The sequence below is a fragment of the Amblyomma maculatum genome, chromosome 1 (assembly GCF_055883805.1).
Source record: "Amblyomma maculatum isolate TAMU_Amacu chromosome 1, ASM5588380v1, whole genome shotgun sequence".
NCBI classification, from domain to species: Eukaryota; Metazoa; Arthropoda; class Arachnida; order Ixodida; family Ixodidae; genus Amblyomma; species Amblyomma maculatum.
The window spans coordinates 473317334-473341688 of NC_139344.1; the positions used below are offsets into that span (position 1 = coordinate 473317334).

The following is a 24355-nucleotide window of genomic DNA, read 5'->3' on the forward strand; positions in this document are numbered from 1 at the left end:
TGCTGAATCACCATCGTGGATTTAATGAAAACCATAAATTTTATGCTGCTGTTTCCGCAAATCAAGCTCACTCATCTAGATGAGATGGGCTATGAAACTGTCCCCAGATGTTACTGACTGCACCCCAGGGGTGGCACATGTCCAGAAATTGTGTTATGTGTCTAAAGTCCTATTATAACTGATGGACACTGTGTTCATATTTTGCTTGATATTTATTTTTGCCTACCTTTCTATTCAATGTAGAACACTGGGCCGATGCTTCTTTGAGGAGGACGTCATACCGCAAAGCTTTTTTCTTTCACGTTTTACGCCACCTGGACGCAGCTTTTACTCTTTTTGTTGTACAATGATGCACAGAGATTTACCTCGAATAATTGCCACAACACAACACCGCTTCTACATTGTTCCTGGTCTCATTGTACTCGGCAGGTTTACCTCTGTTTCCTTGTTGCCTTTAAACTGAGCACTGGGCATTCTGTTGTTGGATGACCAGTGCCTATGTCGTGATTGGCACCTTGTTGCAACGAAATAAACTCTGAAGGTGAATCCAGTGTGCACATAATGCTGTCAAACAGAGTACTGAGTTCTTTTTGGCTGATAGTAAATTATGGAAGATGAACACATGGTTGCAAAGAGCCATAGCCTCCTTTATACACGCTGTGCCTAGCAACTCCGCGCTCCGCGGCCGCCGCTCCTCCTCCATTGACAAGTTACGCCACTGGCTGCCGAGAGATGGAGACAGCGACATAGGATCACCCTCGCCAGGCGAATGCCGAGTGTGCCGTGTTGCAAAGCGGTCCGGATAGCCACGTGCTGCCGCTTTCTCTCTGTTTACTGGACTGTTTTCCAGTGTGCAAGGTCATGCTTCTACTTTTCTCTGCCTTCGGGTGCTGCAGGAATACAGCATTGCACCAACTGGTAAGTGCCAGCTTTGCTTTGTCCTTCCGGCGATCGCTGCGTAGTGTTGAGCTGCTTTTAGGCTTGTAAAAAATAGTGACAGCACCAAAAACTGTTCATTAAGCGTCAATACTGCAATAGTAATGTTAGATGTGCACCTTTGCTTTCTGGACTGTAATGCTATTGCTTCCTTGCCTAGCTCGTCTGCGTAGTGTGTTAGATGTGCTCCTGCGAAGTTTTTTTTTTGCAGTATGCACTAATTACGAAATTTTGTGACAAAATAGGAACACAAGATTTACCTATTGTGAAGACGACGTCTTTAAAGTGAGTTAAACCGAATCGTGCAAAGGCTATATTAGTTTTCCTTGTCAACTAAATCGCTGTCCCTCTCTAGCTTCGGAAACTGCAAAACTCGTACTCAACCGCATTAAGGCCTGTGAAAAATAATGAAAACACCAGAAGTGTGTTTATTAGGCATCAGTAAGGTAATAATAATATTAAATGTGCACGTGTATTTTCCGGACTGCGATGCTAACTTCCTCCCTGGTTAGCTCGTCTTTGTGTTATGTTACATGTGCTCCAGCGCAGTATTCTTTATTTCGCTAACTGCGCAATTCTGTGACAAAATAAAAACACAAGCATTGCCTATTGTGACGATTATTTTGGAGTTATCGAAACAGGAAGATGCAACGCGTATTTTTGTCTTTCATTGTTTTTCAAGTTAAACAAAAATACATTTATATGACGTGCTGAATCATTGAAAGTAACAGCTGATACCAAAATTGTTCTCCTTACAGATCTCAATACCATACTGCGATGCAGTTGTTCCAATTATCTGTAAATCAAGCTGGCTTCTGAAGTGCTATCAGTGACAGCAGTCACCGTGAACTTCTTTCCCTACTTGTGGCAACTATTCATCACACCACTTGTACATGGTACTCTTGTAGCACAATTGCTGTTGTGAAATGTTTAAATAAATGCTGGTGCCTCTCTTCTTAAATTTTGTTTTATTGCAGCGTAGACTAGCATTGTCATTTTTCTATTAGCATTGGCGCTAGCGGAGCAGCCGTGCAGTTTTTCGAGCCATGCGCAATTTCTTGAACTGCCTGACATAAAATGGCATATAGCGTTGGTGTTATTGCCTAACAAGTATCATGATCACTTATGCTTAGTGTATGTCGGCCTTACAAGTAAATATGTTGAATATGCACGATTCATGCTTAGGAACAGTTATCCCGCTAGCGAATAACAGCACTCCCGCCCCGCGCCGCCGTTCATACCCGTGCGCCTCGACCCCTACTTCAGTGGCGCCCTCAGCGAGGGGACCGGCAGCGCTGCGTAACCTTACCCTACGACGACATTCCGTTTCCAGCCCAGATGAGAGCAGACCCTATCATCATCGTCAAGGGTTCAGACCTTGGCATGAGTTTCAACGCCAGGAAATCGGCGCTCCTGGAGCCCAATAGTATTAAAGCAGGAGGCGAGAAGCCAACCATGCGACTCCAGGGAACCGAGATTACCTGGACAACGGTATACAAGTACCTCGGCGTCGAACTCACTGCTGAGAGAGCGTATCTGAGGGACTATGAAACAAAGCTCCGCGCCAAGGCATTGGCGAGGAGAGCGCTCCTTGGCTTCAGGGCGCTGTGGACGCTCAGCCGTTTCGAGGTTGTTAGGGCCCTGTGGAAGTTGGTGGCCGTACCTGGGCTCACCTACGGAAACTCCGTACTGTGCATCTCTTCAGCTACACGGGGGGCCCTGGAGGTCCGCCAACGTGAGGCTGGCCGCCTTGCGCTGGGAGTCCATGGATATGTCACGAACGAGGCCGTACAGGGCGACCTCGAATGGTCGTCCTTTGAAGCGCGTGAGACCACTGCTAAACTTGCCATGCAGCGTCGCCTGAGTGCTCTGCCCGACGGTAGATGGTCCAGGGAGGTGTACATGTACATAGTACTTAAATGCTCCAACACCAAGTGGATGCTCCGAACTCGGAGGCTGGCCGAAAAGTACGGAATTCCGCAAGCCGGCCTGTCAGAGGTACCCCAGCCTACGTGGAGAAAGAAGATCCGCAACCAGGATCGGGAAGCGGGAACAGAGAGATGGCTCAGAGAAACACAGGCGAAGTCATCTCTGGCGGTATACTCCAGTGCCAAGCATACCATCACTAAAGCAAACCTCTACGACAACACACGAGGTAGCGGGCTGCTTTGCGAGGCACGGAGTGGCGTGCTGCGCACAAGGACAACACGAGCCAAATACACCGAGGGCTTGGATATCCGGTGGCGACATTCCGTTTCCAGCCCAGATGAGAGCAGGCGCTGACGTCATCGTCGCCGTCACGCGACGTCAGTTCCTTCGTTCTCGGTTGCCGTGGCAACAACTACGCGTCCCAAAATGCATATGGCGTCACGCATGTTCGTCGTCTGCCTCGGACTGGAGGAAGGGAGTTCATTTGGCGTCGGCGTGCCAGCAACGATGAACGACACGCACACGACGCACAACGCAGCAAACAGTGTGCTTGCAGCTGTTGATGGGTCTCACAAGGTGAGTATGTTAATAAAGCGTGTGCTTTTCGGCTCGAACCGAGTTTTTGTGTAAGCGAGATTTGAGAAATGCCAGTCTCTTACGCTGACAACATAAATACATGCGGAAATAACCAACTAGTGTGCGTTAGGACCTTTCTAAATCAATAAGTCTGGTGGCAAACATTGTCCCGTTTCTGGGCAAGCCGCCGTCAAGGACTCATTGCTCGATCGAGCGATTCACTAGACAGTCGTAAAGTGTTATATTAGAGTTAACCGTTTTTCGCGGCGTTGTAATCAAGGCTGCTGGTATATAATGCGGGATGAACATAGAATTTCGAGAAATGCACGAAACTTTGAGGCGCAGTTGTTTCAGCTTTCCGTGACACGACTATGTGTGCAACGGAATACTACTACGACACTGGCGCCTCAATTAATTCATATGTGCGATCCAAATTGTAGATCAGCTGCAGTGCATTGTTGCGGAGTGTTCTATGGAGAATGCGGAGTCGTTTACTCCAAGTAATGTCATTCAAAGACAGCGACTGGAAATGACACTGTGCTCTGTATTAATTGTACCACTGCTTGGTAGTAGCACTGAAGTAACTATCTATAGCGCAAAAACATTCCTACTATAGCAATTCATTTATTTCCCCATATATATGATAGAAACTCCTGAGTAAAAATATTGTATGGAACTCAAAATGGTGCAGTCTAGATAATGACTGCATGTGTTGTGTGCATGTTAATTGGGCTAAATGATCGCTGTTAACTGAGAGACTCATGCTGGTTAGAAGTTTCCGAAACAGTTTCTTGTACGGAAGCCTTTCAATGAATGCATTAATTCATCCTAAATTACGGTGTGCCTTGCTCAGAACAGCTGTTACAGTCCATGGGATGGTAATGGTGTCGGTGACAAGGCTGATCAGCCTGCTCAAGAAAACGGTGTGACACGTACAATGACAACAGTGACTCATTCTATTTTAGTGATTTCAGGCATTGTACATCCCCCATTGTTCTGAACCCCAAGGCATATGCTGGTAAGCTTGTTGGATAGGGCGCTCAGCTACCATAGGGCAGGGGATCTGGGTTTGATCCTGGCCGAATGCAGTGTGAACCTGTATGTATGATATCAGTGCACATGAAAGAACCTCAGTTGGTTGAAATTATTCGAAGCCCTTCACTGCGGCGTGTCCCTCATAGCTTGAATCGCTACATGGCAATAATTAAACCCCATAATGAGGCCAACTCGTTGCCAGCTTTATGGGTATCTCACCGGAAGGTCTACTGTGGACACCTTCAGTAGGAACAGTCTGCATTCAGAGTACTACACCCAAACAGCAGAGCCTAACTTAAAAAGTTTTGAAGAAAATACTCTTGAGAGGCCCATGTCAGAAACCAAGTCAGTAAAGCTTATATACTGTGGAAATCCTACTATACATCGTCATTTTGCTAGCATGTTGGCACTCATGGGACAAGAATGCGCAGCTGGTAGTTACAAGTTGTCGAATATTATATAATGTTGGTATTGTTACCGTAAAATTTAATCAGGCAGGAAGGCAAGTGCAGCTATACATTGTGCCTCATCACATTTGTATACCAGATGCTTTTTTGTTATATGGCGTACAGCTCCAGCAGTGCAGGTGGAAGCACACTGATCGAGTGTTTTATTCAGTCAGGTTTCACCGAAGGGGGCATTTTCGAAAAGGGTGCAAGTTAGAGAATTTGTGGGCCCTGCTCTGCCACACTATCAATGCGTGTGGCTGCTCAAGTTAGTGATGAATCATACTGAACCAAGAGTGCAGCACAAATCGCAAAGGTAGGAATACTGCTATGAACCAAGTGCATATGTTTCTTGAGCATGATTAAATGCATGTGAAATGAGCAAACACACAAATAAAACGAAATCAAGACCAAGAGCAAAACAGAGACCTGTCGTTTATGTATCAAGATGGGTAATGTTTTGGTGAAAGAAAGGAATTGAAGGTTTGGTAATGCAAGATGCCCTTTGCATTGCCCTCAACGGTGACCAGTTTCAACAGTGTGATGTACGCTGAGGTGCTACTTCAATCCATGGACATAGAAAATTTCCTAGGTATGCGTTATTGCATATGAAGGCTGAGGCGGTATCATGCATTAACAAATCTTTGGTTTCTTTGTCGTGCCATGAGATTGATTATCTTTATTCATGATTGGCAAGTGTCTGGTGTCTTACTCTCGGTAGTCATCTTTTTTTTCTGAATTTCCTCTTTTGTATGCATTTAATGTGCTCACACGGTAAATGGCTTTGGTTAGTATCATTTGGCACCAGGTGCATTGCCTCAGATGCTATGGCTAAGCGAGTGACACTTCGCTTAGCATTTGCCTAACCTTGACCGGCTGACAAGCAGGAATGTGTGCAGAACCGTTAACATGTCAGGATTGGCTGCGTGTTATTCTCTCGACTTGATTTATTTCCTTCTGTGTTTTGTGCCCATTTCAACGGTAGTCTTTAGCATGAGCAGGACTTGCAATGGAACATTGCTGATGTTCACAGCGCTTAGCCAGAATTTAAAGCACACAGGAAAGTGAAGGAAGAAAGCTGTCCATCGGCAGTGCGGTGGATGCATCTCATGTCCTTATCGACAATCTGATACTCTTCATCAAGGGCTTGCAAAAAAGTTTCATCGAAGTCTTGAGAGCTGCAATATTATTGAAAAGTGGTGTGAAATTATTAAAGGCTTAAATGTAAAAAGGCTCACTGGCCCGTATGATGGGATAGCCTGGCATATCCAGTTTTGCACATCTTCTGTTGGTGTGCAGTACTAGATTTCATTTCATTAAAGGCCCTAAAACAGATAGTAAAATTTAAAAAACATCCACAGTTACAGGAAAGCTTTTACGCCTGCAACGAAGTGATGTGAGCAAGTGATTATAGCAGCATTGTCTGGAATGCCGTTCCAGTCTGCATACAGATATCGCACAATGTTGGTGAAGAGCATGTCTGGAACTGTACTTTCCTTAGTTTGCTTGGCTTTTGCTGTTTGCTTATAATATAAACTAGATGGAGGTAGCACTCGAATATATCTAGACTTCCAGATTTGTTATAAGGTGGAAATCTCTGTGTGTTGCCTTTCTTCTCTCTTTCATCCTAGCCTTTTGCACTACCTCTGCCACGAATCCAGACTTGGTTCAAGGACTGGCACTGGAACTTTGTCTGGGTCACTGCAGCTGACGCCTCACTGCATGGCCAACCCTCGTGCTGAGATAGTGCTGAAGAAGAAGATGGAACATTACGGGGCTAGTCCTCCTGACTTGTTCCTGTTGACTGAAGAAATCTAGTCATAGGGCACTTGTCCTCCATTTGCCAGCTCATGGCAGGTGCTAACACTGAGCTTTTAAGGAGCTGCCAAAGGCTCAACAGCTTGATACTTGCAGAACTCGCCTCGGTGGCCTGCCCAGTAGCTGCATGCTTAGAGGTCAGCTGGTACCAGGTAGCTTACAGTACTGGTGGATTTGGGCATATGGTATTCTGTAACTTCATTCTGAGGCATGCTTTATTTAGAGTTTCAGGCACGCAATGAAGCAGGTGCGCGAGACTTTATTTTATGGGATAATTCTCTGTGGTGTACATATTGTTACGCGATGGCATGAGAAGCGATAGAACACGGCGACACAACAGAAATAGAACGACGGGATGACATGACGATGAAATATGGTTTAATGCCCAGCGGGCCTGGCGCGAGCGCTCCGCCCCGCGCCACTGCCCGCTTTTATCATCTTCGTAGCACTACCCGGGGCCACCAAGCCATCGTCCCGATCGATTGCTAGAAATCCATTGCATGAAGTGATGATGAACACAGACACAGGATTAGGACATGAAACGCTGGACACCACAATGAATGCTAAGGTGGGATGAGTGCTTGCCCCGGAGCATCAGCTGCAATCTTCACCGTTTGCCGAAGGCCAAGGCTCATGGACACACTGAACGGCTTGGGCGGGGGTGCTGTCTTCGCTCGAGTGGTCGTGAGGTCGCTTCGTCGTGGGGTCGGTCGGGTCGGCTTTGGGCTCTTCCTGGTCGTCGTGTGTTGTGTTCAGGGCTGGGGACGGGGCTGGGAACGGGGCTGGGGAGAGCGGCTGGTCGGGTCTGAGCACAAAGGGCTGGGGCAAAGCTGGGCGGCGACCTCCACAGGCTCTCGGCAGGTGGACCCGGCGTACGGTTGGCTTCGACGGCGCAAGGCGAGGATGGGGATGAACCGCACCTCCAACCAAATGTTACGTGATGGCATGACAAGCTATAAAACACGGCGACACAACAGAAACAGAACGACGTGATGACATGACGATGAAATATGGTTTAAGGGCCAGCAGGCCTGGCGCGAGCGCTCCGCCCCGCGCCACTGCCCACTTCATCATCTTCGTAGCAATATTTCTGGAGCAGCAGTTGATTTTGAAAATACTGCTACCAGTTATGGGTCAAAAATTCGACCGGTTGTACGCTTGTGAAACATCAGGCTTATATCTTTCAGTGTTCTGAATGTTGCCTCGAAATAATTAATTGATGATGAATCCTGTATCGTACGTACCATGGAGTCATCATCAAGTATTACATTATTAGTACGTATCTGTACTAATAATGTTTTGAATGACTGCGCCTCAACCTTGCGAACAGCCTGAATTGGTGTATCTCTAGGAATCTCTTGTTGTATTTCTAGCCCTAGGAAGAGCTAGAGCACAGGACCTCCTTTGCTTGTGCTAATTGCTGTTTCCTTTGCATACAGTATATGCATATAACATGAATGGCATATTTGTGAGGGCATTTGATAATCATGTATAATTAGACAACTTGTCTGACTATCCACACCTGAGAATTAACTTTTTTTTGCAACGAATTTAAATCCTTAGAATCACAAACCACTGGTTAAAAATACACTATTTTTGCTAAGCGTCTTTCACAGGTGTCACACATCTCACACATGTATTGCAGTTTCACTGCTTGCTCATCATTCAACCAGAAACGGTGGAATAAGGCTTGAATATAAGTTATGATTTCGGCGCACACATACCGAATATTGTTTTAGTAAATTTGAGAGCATGCCATTTTCTTTATGTCGTTTTGTGAACTGCAAATTTCACTTCTCTGTTCGCTGTGGCAGTTTCTGGCCGTGAATCTACGCGGTGAATCTGGATGAGGCTGTATTATGGGCTTCATGGACGCAAGGCTCTTCCATGTGGTGTATTATAGCTGGAGGTGCAAAACGATAACCGGTAGCTCGTGGCAAGCAGTAGCAGACGACCTACTGTAGGGCGCGTCCTCTGCGGTGGGCTTGAGCGGCAATGCCTTTACAGTTTTCGCTACCGGTATTCATATTTTTAGTTGCTTTGTACTGTAAGGATAATTAGTTGAACTTATTTGTGCTCATTTTGTGCTTGAATAGTTTCAAAAAGGTTGTGTTCAAAACGAGCAAACGTCTTGTCCATAGTGATTATCATCATCAGCTCAACTTTGTGTGTCATGGCGCTGTCCTGAGCGGGTGAATTGTGTTCATGTGTGTAGCACCGTGGTCCGTAGCTTGTGTCCACTTTAAGTGATTAGACCGCGTACACATCTTCGCCGCAGGTTTAATGTAAGGTAAAGTTGCTTCGGAATGTTTTGCGCATAATTAATTGAAAACTAAGGATTGGCATAAGTACAGTGGTAACGGTACTTTGGTAACGGTAACGGTATGTTGCGCCTTCAAGGAAGCACTCGGGTGAGTTCCAAGCGTTTCAGCCTCGTAGAGATCGCTGCGGTTCAGTTTTGACCAGAGTTTACTTGAATATTGTTGCTACTGTAAATGATAAAATACGGTACCGGATAGAACTTTGGTGATGTTTTGTAATGCCTGTTCCCAAGTACACTGAAGCAAGCTTGCGCGGCTACTTTGGCGACAGCCATTCCCACCCTTCTACGCACAAGGTCGCGATACTGGTGCCTTTCAAGAGCAGTATTAGTAGTAGAAACGGAAAATTCTCTTAGAAAGCAATACCTAGCATCTGTGGGGGCGGCCAAGGAGCGAGAGGGAGCGGCAGGAGCGCGGTTTTGCATCTGACTATCAGAGGCCTTTCAGTTACTGTAGGGACATTGTGTCAAACAAGCATCACTGTTCAAGTGAAGAGAAGAAGCACCACCTGCTTTCAGCAGCCGTCTGCAGTCTTAATGCATGTACAGTTACTTCCAATATGAAAGGAGATACATTATCAGCATTCAGCAAATGAATGCCTCATAGTAAAACAAGCACATTTTCTCGTGTGTTCTTTGTAATCATGCTCTCTTAGTACGGAAATAGCAGACTGTTGTTTTTTTTGTGTCTTATGATGATACCTGTGCATTTGCAGCATTTTGAGATTTGATAATTAAATTTATATAATTCATAAGCATTACATTTCTTGCCAGATGTTCACATTCTTTGCTCTAAATTTGCATAATAAAATTATCCATCAAAGATACCTGCTAGTCCTAGCCCCAATAAGCTTTTCATATAACTGTGAAATGTGAAGGAGTAGTATTTTCTATGCAAGGTAGAAGTGCCAATAGTTAGCTCAACCAAATTGATTTTGGTCGCAGCCACGTACCGGCATCATTAGAGAGTACAATATGGGCACGATCTTTGAAATTTGTGGCTGGGCAGTCATGAAATTATTTAATCTGCTAATCGTTCAGTTCAGCTATCAATGTACTGCCAGTTTAGTTAGAGCATAGCTGTGGCCGTATAACGATCCCACTTGTCCTCGGACAGATGTGGTCCAAAATTGAACGCCTTCCAAGACAAGTTAGAGAACAAGCATGCATGGCTTAGGAGGTGATCCAAAAAATACCACTTAAAGGGCTGTTAGTGTTGACCAATGTTACCTAGTTAGTGCTTTTCCCACTAACTTTAATTTGTTTTAATCCTGTTTAGCAGGCAAAAATGTTCCATTGAAGGAGGTAGGGTTTTAGTGATTTGTAAGTCTTGTTGGATTCTTTATGGGTGGTGTTCGGTGGTCCTACAGTTTTTGTTTAGAACAGTCGCTGTTTCTTAAAATGATATTCATTTCTGAAGGAAAAGTTCGCTGCAAGAGCGTGGTCACTGCGATGTCAAGGTGGCGAATATTAGTTGTCCATTACACCTTGAATTGGTTTTTGCGGCACTTCTAATGCAATAGTCTAATCTGCTTTCAAGCTTTTTGTCTCACATTACTAGAACCTGTGAAGTTTGTGCAGAAAATTTGGGAAGGGATGGCTGAAGGACGATCAAGACTAGGTACTGGAAGTTTGAAATTCAAATTTGTGTAGTTACAGAGTCGCCAGTGCCCGTAATGGAAATAGGTACATGTGAAAAATTGCTGCCTGTCCAACTGCAATAGATACTTTCATCAGCTGGAACATCCACGAAAGCTGAGCTTTATTATTGCGTTAGCAATACTGCGCCAGGTTTCAGCCCGTCACGTCGTCCCGGCAAGGGCCACGTTTGACCTTGAGAGACCAAAGTTGGCAGCTCCTGCTAGCCCCCATATAAAGCCCCGATTTAAGCAAGCCGTATGAACGTGCCTTAGTGGCCTATAGGGGTAATGTGAATGCCAGGGTCCTAGCAGGCTGATTCTGACATAACTGTCCCATGTGAAATGAGAGACCCACGTTGGCAGCTCCTGCCAGGACCACGGACACGGACTGAAAAAAAGAAAGACTAGAGAAGGAGGTACACTACATGCTGAACCATAAGCGCAGCCATGGAGGTATTGCTAACACAATTCAACCCAGTTTAACCAGAGCTAAACCACAGGCAATTTTTTCGAGATGAAGTGAACTAGTACAGGGATACTTCCAACCAAAATCCCTCCTTCGAGCAGGCCGAATTTGCTTTCTCCATGCTAATGCTGCTCTGGTAGAACATGACGTATGTTCAGTACCTAAAGACTATGAAATGTAAACAGGGTGAATAGAGACGATGATTCTCATCTTAATCATTCCTGCCGGACTCTGAAGGCAAAGTGTAAATGCTGCTTAAACTGCCAACTGCTCGCAAATCTGCGAAAAATGCAAAACACCTTATAAAACTGTTGAATCAATCGACCACCTTTGAAAGCAAGCTTTTCATTGCTCAAAAAATTGGGCACTTAAAGTTCAGTATTTGATCTCTTTAAAAGGTGTGGTGCTAGGTAATGCTCAGTGTTGCCCTGCTTTCATGACAGGCCTAACTGCCTTAAATGAATAAATTGCATGCTTCCTGATCAGAATAGTTAGATATCCTAATTGCTCTCTAGTCTTTGCTAGTGCATATAGCTATACGAAATGCCGACTTAAGTCTTGGAGCCGTGTGACGAACGTAGGCTAGAGATTCAGTCCCGCAAAGTCATACCAACTGCTTAAGAGTTGATTGGTCCTATGGGTGGATTGTAGTCTCACTTTTTAAGGTCATGTTGGTGCAATAATTAAGCGTATCACTTCAAAGTGGGCATCACCTAAAATGTTTGTTGCGACTTCATAAGCAAGCCAGACTGAATACTCGTTTTCTGATGCACATTCAAAAGGTTCCTGTATTACTTTGCCGAAACATATTTTTGACTAGAAGATAACCATTCCACTGGATCTGTTGTATAGACAAATACTGAATGTGTAGAAATTGCATTTAAAGGGGTCGTGAAACGTTTTCCGGAAATTTTGCACGGCTTAGTTAAATGGAATCCTTGTCCTGCATCATATAATATACCTCGATTCGTTTCATCGCCCGCGTTGATTTAATAGCGACAAAAACAGAATTTCGGTTTCCTGGCGCGCGTCCTCCTCAACTCAACAGATACGTCATAGCGCTAAGCCAATGAGAAGCTCTCGTTGCCGGAGCCTGCTGAGCCAAAGTTGACCAAGCTCGGTGTATTTTAGAGGTTCTAATTGTGCCCTACTCTACGCTCACACAGGGTTTTTTAATATGGCCGACGCCTAGGTTCCTCCGTGGGTTCCAGCGTCGCTGTGCTGCTATAGTGAACTAGAATATAGTCGCTACTGTTAAAACATGGTTACATCGTGGGCTTTGAGCCTTACGCCGACGCAACTTTTTGGGGTGCCAGGTCGGCGAAGATGGACCCTGCGAGCGACCGGTACAGTAACACTTGTGTCGAGAGGCCGCGGTAACCGCGGCACAGCTCCGGCTTGCAGAAGCCCCGACCGTCAGCATCCCGATCCCAGCCGTTTCAGAACTACGCATTGGTATGTATGTCCGAGTCTTGCAGCCTAGCCTACGTTTGACCGTTGCGAGAGTGCGCAATCGCTAACCGAAGCTTTCGAACAGGTGCAGCTGCGGGCGGTGCGTGCCGATGCCGACTGCTCTTGAGAGCATCTGGCGAGATCCCGGCGGCGACTACGTAGTTGAAGCAGCCGTCTGGGTGTTACAGATCATCCGCATTTACTCCAAATGCTTCTTGATCATGGACTGCTAGTCGAGAACACAAGGTAAGAACCTTGAGCGAAAGGCGACATAACTTGAACAAGCGGCACCTGTTTTTCATTTTCTCGAGCAAGAAATGCTGTAATGAAATCTATTGCGGAAGGCAGTGTTAATAAAATAAAGCTTCCCCTTTAACGTTACTTACCTGCGATCATCTACACTGTCTACAGTGTTGATATTGCGCCACGTTATCGCGAACACATGCTGGTTTTCATATTTTTCTTGTTTTCGTAGAAGCGCATGAGCATGACGTTTCACCATGCAAATTACTGGTTTGCTTAATTCCATGCATGAGTAAATGAGAAAACACGCATCATCTGATAGTGTGAACTTGCTAAATGGAAAGGGCATGCACATTGATGTGAAGTAACGAGGGGGGGGGGGGGGGACGCTGTCCGGACACATTTGCTTGTTTTATTAGCCAGGTATGACCTTCAGCATGTGCAGCACTTCAAAACATAAATACATAAGGAATGCCACAAGAAATGCAGTAAATAAGTACAAAAGCAATCTCATTTCGGAGGACTCTGTGCTAAGTGAAATTGCATGCAGTGAAGTAGCCTGTCTCGTGCAGAAGCCGTGGGAAAATGCACTAAAAAACGACACAGAAAAGAAAAACACACAGAGCAGGACTGGCTTCTGCAGACGATCACTAACTAGCCCGACAACTCTTGTTATAGCCTGTCCCCACTTGCTGCCAGAACAATCACCATACCAGCACTCAAAGTTTTATTTGCTAGTTTTTTTTTACCCACTTGCATTAGGTGAGTGTTGTATAGTGTGCAAATATAATTAAAAAAATTGACTTCACTGATACCATCATCAACACCTGCACACAGTAAACCTCTCCAAAATGCTTTGACACTGACATTTTACATGTGCTGAAATGTAACAACAAAAAAAAAAAAGAAAGACGTTCTCCCAAAGGCCAGTACACCTAAACTTCCACAGTTTGAGTAAGTGTTGGAAATTTTACAGTTAGCAAATGAAGTTATAGAGTAGTTTTGCGGCACTTGCAGAAAGTTTGGCACGTGCCGTGTTGTGGGAAAACAACTGAGAGCTGTTGACAGAAGTGCACTTGTAGTTTATGGCTCCTTCGAATAGAATGACTCCATGCACAGAGCTGCTTAATGTATAAGTCGCATACTTAACATCTTCGTGCTATGCGGATGATATAAGCGTGGACATTGACATCGGCCACAACACTAGAATAGAGGGTGTAAGACGACTACCAGGTTTTGTCAGTCAAAAGCTGCATTGCCTTCAGGCATTATTTTGCTGCAGTAGCAAATTGTGATTGCACTGGAGTTCTAATACTGGGTGGGTCTCATTCTCTCTCAATCACCTGCAGCAGAATTCAAAGTTTGCCATACTTCCAGGGAGAATAAATTGACAGTGAAAGTTACACTGTACAGCTTCTGTTAGACGGGAATTAATTGTACAGATGCATGAATAACTTTCAAATTTGTAAAAGACCTAAATCATATTTTCATTTTGCTATGCTGAAAAGTGAATATTGCTTTTTCTCTTGTCAACAGGAGGCACCACTACATCTGCTACAGCCAGCTTGCGCACTGGCTTTGGGGATGCCTCGGCAGACATCACAGTAAAGTCCTCCCTATTTGTAATGCAAGCCAAATAAGGGAAAGGTTTCCATCTGACAGTTACACTGGTTTCCAGTTTGTGCAAGGTTTGTAGAGTCATCACCTTATTCATTCTGAAACAAGCCGGAAAATATGAGAAGAGAGAATTGCAGGACAGCTGGACTAATAACTGGAATTTTACGAAAGGATAGAAGCAAAAGAAGACTTGCACAGAGATGCACATGTAAAAAAGGCCCCAAAAGACTGTTGACCGATTTCTTAGCCACACACACGTCCTTAGCCTTTGCAGTATAGTGTGCCTTTGGACTTGGATCTGTGGCTTCCCTTTTGTAACGAGTGATTCTTGACCATAAGGAATTTGCTTTTTTTAGATTTTGATTTTTTAGACCCTTTCTGCTTTCCACGCTTTCACTCCTTTGGGGGTTTTTCGTGCACGTGCATTTCTGTGCGAGTCTTCTTTTGCCTCTTTCCTTCAGTAACATTTCAGTTGTTAGTCAAACTTTGTCTTGTGCTCCTCTCACGTGTTTCGTCTTCTGGCTGGTTTTAAGATGAATCAGTACCAACTCATCCAGTTGTTAGTCTTGTTGGTATCACTAGCCTGACTGCACCCACTGCTGGGCAAATGCTTCTCCCATATCTATTCGAATAACCCGATCCTGTGCCAGGTGCATGATTCTCGCAAACTTCCTAATTTCATCTGCTTGCCCGAGTTTCTGCCGCCCCCTGCTAAACTTGCCTTCCCTTGGAATCTAAAAGACATATATAGGCTCACTTAGAATGAATTTTGCGTACTCACTCCCTTCCTTTACCTTTGACGGGTAGAATTTTTCTTCTTTTGGAACTGACCGCAGATACATCAGCTGCATCCATATGATCCCCGCAGACTTCCTAATCTCATCTGTCTGCCCGAATTTCTGCCGCCCCCTGCTACGCTTGCCTTCCCCTGGAATCTACAAGACATATATAGGCTCACTTAGAATGAATTTTGTGTGCTCACTCCCCACCTATACCTTTGATGGGTGGAATTTTTTTTAGCACTGACCGCAAATGCATCATAATTGTGCAGTTGTGTATATGCCTGCTTGTATAGATGTCTCTCCCATATCTATCCAAACAACCCGATCCTCTGTCAGCTGCATCCATCTGATCCCCGCAAACTTTTTATCTGCCTGCCTGAGTTTCTGCTGCCCCCTGCTATACTTGCCTTCCCTTGGAATCTACAAGACATATATAGGCTCACTTAGAATGAATTTTGTGTACTCAATCTCTAACTATACCTTTGTCGGATGCATTTTTTTTTATTTAGCACTGACCTCAACACATCATGATTGTGAAGCTGCATATACACATTTGTATATTTAGGAGAGAGGAAGACAGCAAAGAAGCGTGAATAAAAGATGTCTTGCTCTAGGTCAACTTCCTTCTAGCCTAAAAATTTTGTATGCACTGATGAACCTGCGGCCAACCAATAAATTATTTTGAAAGCAACATGTCTCTAACACTCATTTGGTAACATTAGATAATGCCCAAATGTACTACAAAGTGGTGGTCCTTGTGGCACTGACAAACCTAGATTTTCTAGTTGCCGCGTTCACCTTTACAGGGCCTCGAAAAATAGTGGCTCATGGGGAATAGAAAAATCAAACCGTTTTCTGCAAAAGCTGCTTTGAAAGGTGGCCACTGTTTTCAGCATTTTGCAGTCTCATTCAGAAGCAAGCCAGCATAATCTGCAATCTGTAGACATGCATACAATAATATGTGCCTTATACTTTGAAATGTACCAGACTTTAACCAGTCATAAAACAGCGTGCTGAAAAGGTATGTATAGTAAAGCCTCCTTCGTTGATGATACCCGTAGTTTGCATGAAAACATCTGCACTAGAACCTGCATGACGTTGAGTTAATTGGCCTGCTGGTTGAATATGCCACCAAAATGCTGGTAATACAATGAACTTTGTCGGTGCTGGGGTCAAGTCTAGAAATATAAAGTTGGGATGATTTAATTGTGAAACCTTGCTGCTGAATTCACCGCAGGCTAAAATGTAACAGGATTAAAGGGCAGCTGTAGAGGTAAGGGCAGTCCACATTGTCACGGCATCTTATGCGTCATAGTACACATATCTACATACCGTGCATGTTTTGCTAGTAAACAATGTAACCACAGATTTGCGAAGCTCCAAGAATGCTACACTGATGCTGTCTGAGTAGCTGCTTGTGTCGCTGAATATTGTGAAAGCCTTTTGATGGAACGAAAACTGCTTGGTGAATACTTATGCAGAGTGAGGTTGGTCAGGAGCGCAGGTGATATGTACACCCTCGCAATTTAACCATACAAGCACAGACTGTATGATACTCATACAAATTGAAAAATATAAGGGAAGGAATTGAACTGAAGACTTCGCGGTTCGACAGTCCAAACTTCTACTACATGTGCTTTGGGCTGTGTGTGCTAGCCCGCCTGCAATCTGATTGCCCGAGCCAGGAAAATGGTACACACCCATATGAGCACCACTCCCAGTACTCTTTAACATGTACATAGAAGTGCAGGTGCTTGCGATAAACCTTGGCTGCCGCAATGCACCTCAAACAATGGCATGTTAGCCAGAATAGCAGGTTGGGCTTGTTGGTTTTCCATCCTGAGGTAACAGCGCAAAATGTGGACGGGAGCACAAGACGATGAGACATTGTGTCGTCTTCTCGTCTTGTGCTCCCATCCACGTTTTGAGCTGTTACTTCAGAATGTCACGTGCCTGCCCAATGTCTGCATAATTGTCACACGAACCACTTTGTGTGTATTTACGACTACTTGCACAACACCATTGCCACCCACTGATGACGAGCAGCTGAGCAGCAGTTTTTCACGTGCACTCCGCTGCCATTAATCACAAATGCTATCACGCTACGACTTCCCATATCACCCCACCCAACCGGTGTGTGTAATGACTCAACCTTTGGTGCGTTTGCATGTTCTTGGGATACTGAAGAAATCCATGGTACCAATTAGTAGATTCAAGCAACTTAATCTGACGTACATCTGGTGAGAATATTAGAACTATATCCATGTATACACAGATCTGTATCACCGCAAGCGTCGCCTACAATTGTGGTGATGCCGCTCAGAACATGACTCATCTTTTTTTTAAGGGCATAATTCTCCACAAACCGCTGCTGAGCTTGTAGCCCCTTGGTAAGAGGCTTTCCACATCTGTGGGAAACCACTTTAGAAGTGGTGTGAATTCACAGTTTCAAAGCCTGCATTACAAATTTTTTGAAGTTTTCAACACCACACCCTTACCAGCCTTTGGCACTACACATCACTGAGTTCCTTATATCTACTTGTGCTCAAGGCCACAAGGTAGTGCTTTAGTGGATCCATACCGACTTGCCAATTATATGCCATTATGCATGCTTTCTCCATAGACTGCATCTAAATGTGGTTTCACACACAAATATTTATACTTAATTGGACAGGCGGACTGCACAGAATGTTCCACATGTGACATTACGGAGACTCTGGAGCGTGTACTAGTGGTGTCTCCCAGTATATGCGTGCAAAACAATAACTCGAGTTAGAAGGGTAGATACTTGGGCTTGTTGGTACATGATCGAAGGGAACAAAATGTAGCGCACCAAGACAAGGACAGAGAAAGAAGACACACACAGCGCTAACTTCCAACTAATGTTTATTCAAGGAAGAAAGCATGGTTTTATACCACCGCGTATCACATGCGCCAAAGAACATGCGCTAGCAAGTCATGTCACTCAGATACGCAATCTCCTTTGGCAACAACGCGACAGAAGGGATACTAATACAATCACCTTTCAAAAGAGTAATCCATTCAGCTTCAACTATTTCACGCGTTAACCTTTTTTTGTGTACTTTTAAAACCATACTTTTTTTCAGGAGAGGAATACAATTGCAATTGCAATTGCAATTGTGGTAAAGGTTTGTCGGCTCATTGCCGTGTTTGCAATTGTATTCCTCTCCTGAAAAAAAGTATGGTTTTAAAAGTACACAAAAACCGGTTAACGCGTGAAATAGTTGAAGCTGAATGGATTACTCTTTTGAAAGATGATTGTATTAGTATCCCTTCTGTCGCGTTGTTGCCAAAGGAGATTGCGTATCTGAGTGACATGACTTGCTAGCGCATGTTCTTTGGCGCATGTGATACGCGGTGGTATAAAACCATGCTTTCTTCCTTGAATAAACATTAGTTGGAAGTTAGCGCTGTGTGTGTCTTCTTTCTCTGTCCTTGTCTTGGTGCGCTACATTTTGTTCCCTTCGAACTCGAGTTACTTCTTTGAAGTGTTTTGGCAACAGGCCTCTCTCAGAGGACTTATTGGCCGGTTGGCCAGAAATGGAAAGCTCTACAGGCAGTGCAGGCTTTCTGCTGCTTCTTGCATGACACAGCACTTGACTCGTGACTGTGGTGCAAGTTACTATACCTGTATATATTTTAATAAAGTCATGACCCTCTTTGTTCTTCTCTTTCTGTAGCAGGTCAGATATTAAACTTTTAAGCCAATCTATCCGCCTTTCCAATCAATAACACTTGCTTGAATGCATTTCTCCTGGATGGTTGATCTGGTAATCACACCATCGTAATGCAAGGACATGGGGCGTATGAGCTTTTGAGGTGAACAATTTTTACCCTAGAAATGTCTTTTAAATGATGTGAAGGATTCTGTATATATTTTAATCAAGTCACGACCCTCTTTGTTCTTCTCTTTCTGTAGCAGGTCAGATATTAAACTTTTAAGCCAATCTATCCGCCTTTTCAATCAATAACACTTGCGTGAATGCATTTCTCCTGGATGGTTGATCTGGTAATCACACCATCGTAATGCAAGGACATGGGGCGTATGAGCTTTTGAGGTGAACAATTTTTACCCTAGAAATGTCTTTTAAATGATGTGAAGGATTCTGAGCTCTGCTCAACATGATCTTCCTCTTTGGAGTCTTCATCAGGTTCTATATGGGATTAGATGAGTGCTGTGGAAAGAACGTGATCGAAGTGGAACCAAGGTGCCTGTTCTGGGTGGTACGATATGCTGGTAGGGGCACCTGTTGTGCTGGCCTCACGGTATCGTTCAAAATAAAAAAAAAAATCCAAAATGCGCATATTACTATGAGGTCAATCTGGCAGGAAACAATCAAATAGAACTGGTGGCTTCTGCGAGTCGAGTAGTTCTCAAATAAGCATATCTGTAAGGCTACAAATCGAACTACGTTTACTGCCTTTATCACGCGACCTACACTTTTTTTTTTTGCCAATGCACTGGGCCAGCGGTTTTGCGTCGGTACGACGCATCGTTTGAGGTGAGCTTTCTTCGTTTCCGGTCCATGCCGAGGCTTCGAATGACGCCGAGGTTCATTTAGGACTTCCAGTAGAAAGTAGTACGAACACATGAACCCAATCGGTGTGCCAAAACTTGTGAAAGCGAACGTTACTTCCACTCGGGGAAGCCGTGCTGCAATCGATCGCGACGTACACGGTTGGCATAGCGAGCACTCAAACCCGCACAACACGCCTAAACCCAGAACCTAACGGGGACAGGAAAAATAGGCGAAGTCTGAGCACTGTAGACGTTGTAGGAAGTATGCTTCCTCTTTTTTGAGAAAGGTTACGAGAGAGGCGTCGGGAAGGTGGGGGAGCAAAGCTGCGACAACGCGTAGGGTGAAAGGGCCACCCAAGTACATTGTAGCAACCTTTTTTTTTTTTTTTCGGTTTCCGGCTTTCCGTGTAGTGCCATAGTTCAGGTCATCCGGCCGAAATAAAGGAAGCGAAGCTCGACACGCTATTCTCAGTGATGCAGCGCGGAGGCGAGCAACTAATATACGAGTACGCGCCGCGGCGCCAGCTCCTGAAACACTCCACCCACCACTCGGATTGAACACACTTGTCGATTTCTTTGACCTGGAACCGTATTTAGATCGTATCTTTAATGACGCCAAGAATTATAATAAAAAAAAAATTACAGCAGCGGCCGCACAACCAAGTTGTACCGGTGGTATGAGACTGCTCAAGACGTTGTGCTCCATCACGAATGTTCACAAAAAAAGAAAATAACAACAACGAATTAGATTGGAACCATTGTCATTTGGAGTACCCGGCGGAGCGAGGTATAGCCGTCGTTACCGAAAATCTGAACTTGAGCGTCACCTCTCGCTCTGTTCCAGAGCGCAGCGAGAAGCAGACACCACCCGTAAAGTGAGCTTTACCACCCGTCCTGCTCCGCCGCCGCGGCCGACCGCGCGTCACGTGACAGTATTGTTGAAGAAATGCGTTTGCGTGAGCGAATAATTGATATAATATATTTTTATTTGCTAACTTTAACAGCAACCTATTATTGTATGGGAAATAATGATTATATCTGCGTTTCCAAACGGCTAAACATGACGTAGGCGAGTACTTCTAATTCCGGCCTACAGGGTCGCATGGTCGCTTCAGGAACGCAAAAATGCTTTGATTTCAGAATGGTATTATTAAATGCAGAAGCAATATTTCGACGAGATATTTTGGAATAGGCATACCTAATGTTTACTGCAGCAAGGAAAATTGCAACTGGGCTGCTACATTTTCGTTTCACGACCCCTTTAAGAAGAAAAATCTTCTTAATTACAAAAACTATTAATTGGTCAGGTTGTTTCATGAAACTACAGATATCCTAGCCACAAAAAGAACTATCCATTGCAAACTATGAAAACTAAATGGCTAGAAGGACGATGCTTCAAAGGGCAGTGCATTACCGTGGTCATTTAATTTATCGAGGGAAATAAAAAAGAAGTTTATTTGCGGGAAATAATTACTGGAATAAAAATACAGCTGCTTTAATTTTTTGTGCTCGTTGCCCACTCCATTACTTAATGAAATGGCTTCTACTTTGCTGCATTCAGCTTTCGCACAGCAGGTTATGACAAGTAATTTTTCCTTTAGGTTGTGTGCTGTATCCTGTATTTTGCTTCTTTTGAATTCAGTATGTCATGTCAAATGACCTAATGATGCACACTGTTCCAGTATTAATGTTTTGATTGTGTCGCTTCATGCTGGTTTCTTTTTTTTTCTTTTTTTTTTATCTTCCTGCAGGTCATTCCCTCAGACATGTACCAGCAGATGGTCACCTTGGTTTCCCGTGCCTGTTTGAGAGTACCGGTTGGGTTCGGTGACTGCGGAGTCCCTTTTCACGGGTTTGGGCAAAGCTGCAGAAATAACCCTTCCCCGCCAAGTGCGCTAAGTGGCCGCCCTTCAGCTGCGCACCGCTACTAGCTGCCGCCGAAACTGCTGCCTACAAGGACGTCGCCACGAGTCCAAACCAACACAGCCTTCTTAAGCAGGCATAAACCTTTTCTCGGAAGATTTAAAGCAATGATCGTGTCATCAAACGTCTTCTGTGCAAATCGGAAGGGTTGGGAGGTATGCCATCATTTGACAGATAACCCGAAGTAGACATAAGTCCCCATTTTAAATAAGCCATACGAGCATGCCGGTGTGATCTAAGGGGGGTGCGTGCCTAACTTGGGATCAAAGGAACTTGAAAAACTAGTTCCTCCGACCTCAAAGGCAAAAGCGAGAGTTGGCAGCACCTGCCAATTCAGCCGTGCCATGTTGCCTCATAACACACAACCCAACAACCAATCAGCGCACGACCATGTCACCAGCCAACTACCACCAGCCAGAGCCTTGCCCATGATTTTTAACTAACAATGCCAATACCAGATTTTCTGTATAACAGGGCCTTCGATGCTACTGCATTAAAATATGATGCAGCACCCTTTCTTTCCTACAATTCGCTCCACACCCCCATGGTGCAATCAAATGCAATGGAATGGATGGTAAAGTGCTGCCACCAAAGTGCCCTCAGTCTCCTGCAATGAGAGAGCATGTGTCATTGCATGAACAGCAGCAAACCACATCACACACTACTGCCATGGTATGCAATAATTAATGGCTACATAAATTGCGTGCATTGAGAACCGCGGTTCCTGCTTATTCTTACTATCTGTAGCAAAACATTAGCAGTGTTGCAGAAGCAAGCAATTAACGTTTAAAACCGACAACGTTCTCATGCGTATTAGAAAAACCGGCAATCGATACAAGTGTAGCGACCTTGAACTCTATCTACCCGTCCTTAACTGTGAGCATACACAAAGCGACCGAATGAGAGTCGACACTGACCACTGTTTCTGCAACACCGAAGCTGTTCATTAATATCCCTTGATACCCCAACCAGCGCGAGCAGAATTGTTGCGCTGCCCCTGGCCAGCAGCTATTGATAATACATAAAATACGAAGGTAAAGCAATGCTGAACTATTGCAGCAGTACTGCGCGGCACACATACCTCTTTGCTCATTTTAGTACCTTTCTCGATAATGTTGCACGTCCTCGGCAAAGCCCAGTATATCCTCTGAAGCATGGCTAGAACGTCAGGAAATTTTGTTTATGATGCCGCACAAAACAGATTATTTAAATATGCACAATTCCGACTACCTCACGGGAGTCTGCCCCCTCGATGGCGGCATAAGGGAAGCAAACTGTTTCTTATGATGCTCTTAATTAAAATCGAAGTACGTAGCGGAATAACGAACTGTAGGCGCATCGAAAGCAATGTTTGTTGCAGGAATTATCGGAAGCTTCTGACGTACACTATCGTGGTCATTCCCGCACAAAATTTATGTGGTCAAAGTAAAAACTCGCATTTCTCAAATCTCTAGCAACGTTTCTGTGACTGCTTCTCACCTTACGAGGCTCCCTGAGGGTTGCTAGCATGCTGTTTGTGATGCGCGCATCGTTGCTGGCACGCCGACGCCAAATTAGCCCCATCCTCTAGCCGAGGTAACTGACTCGCGACCGTGAGCAGTGCCGTGAGCGCGACGGGCAGAACACTGTAGCAACGACAGCGAACATGCGTGACGCCATATGCATTTTGGAGTGTATCTGTTGCCACGGCAACCAGCGGCAACCGAGAACGAAGGAACTGACGTAATGTGATGATGATGCTGATGCTGATGCGGCCATTCCCCTTTGTATCGGGGGATCACAAAGTTCTGGATGAGGCCAGGAGAAACGGGTAGAAAAAATTGAGGAGTGAGAGAAAATTCTATGCTAAATGTTCAGTCAAATAGTCCGAAGAAGTAAGAAAGAGAGAGACAGAAGAAATTTACCAGGCTTCTCTGTTGCGCCACCAGTCCTCGAGGCGACATTCCGTTTCCAGCCCAGATGAGAGCAGACACTATCATCATCGTCGCCATCTCCAAGATGTCACATTACGTCAGTTCCTTCGTTCTCGGTTGCCGCTAGTTGCCGTGGCAACAGATACGCTCCAAAATGCATATGGCTTCACGCATGTTCGCCGTCGCTACAGTGTTCTGCCCAGTTCTGTGGTTCTGCCCGTCGCGCTCAGGGCATTGCTCGTGGTCGTGTCAGTTGCCTCGGCTGGAGGATGGGGCCCATTTGGCGTCGGCGTGCCAGCAACGATGTGCGCATCACAAACAGCATGCTAGCAATCCTCACGGAGCCTCGTAAGGTGAGAAGCAGTCAAAAAAACGTTGCTAGAGATTTGAGAAATGCGAGTTTTTACTTTGACAACATAAATTTTGTGCGGGAATGACTCCCAGAAACGGGACAATGTTTGCCACTAGAGTTATTGATTTAGAAAGGTCCTAACGCACACTAGTTGGTTATTCCCGCATGTATTTATGTTGTCAGCGTAAGAGACTGGCATTTCTCAAATCTCGCTTACACAAAAACTCGGTTCGAGCCGAAAAGCACACGCTTTAATAACATACTCACTTTGTGAGACCCATCAATAGCTGCATGCACGCTGTTTGCGTCGTGTGCGTGTCGTTCATCGTTGCTAGCAGGCCGACGCCAAATGAACCTCATTCCTCCA

The 24355-nt window shown here is 44.9% G+C and overlaps 1 long non-coding RNA gene across 1 annotated transcript; it reads left to right on the top strand.

Moving 5' to 3' along the window:
• The first annotated feature begins 12277 nt into the window (after positions 1-12277).
• Positions 12278-14649, top strand: LOC146209973 (uncharacterized). The gene is made up of 3 exons (XR_014703493.1): positions 12278-12621; positions 12704-12864; positions 14398-14649. It is a non-coding gene; the product is annotated as an uncharacterized LOC146209973 (long non-coding RNA).
• Positions 14650-24355: the final 9706 nt, after the last annotated feature.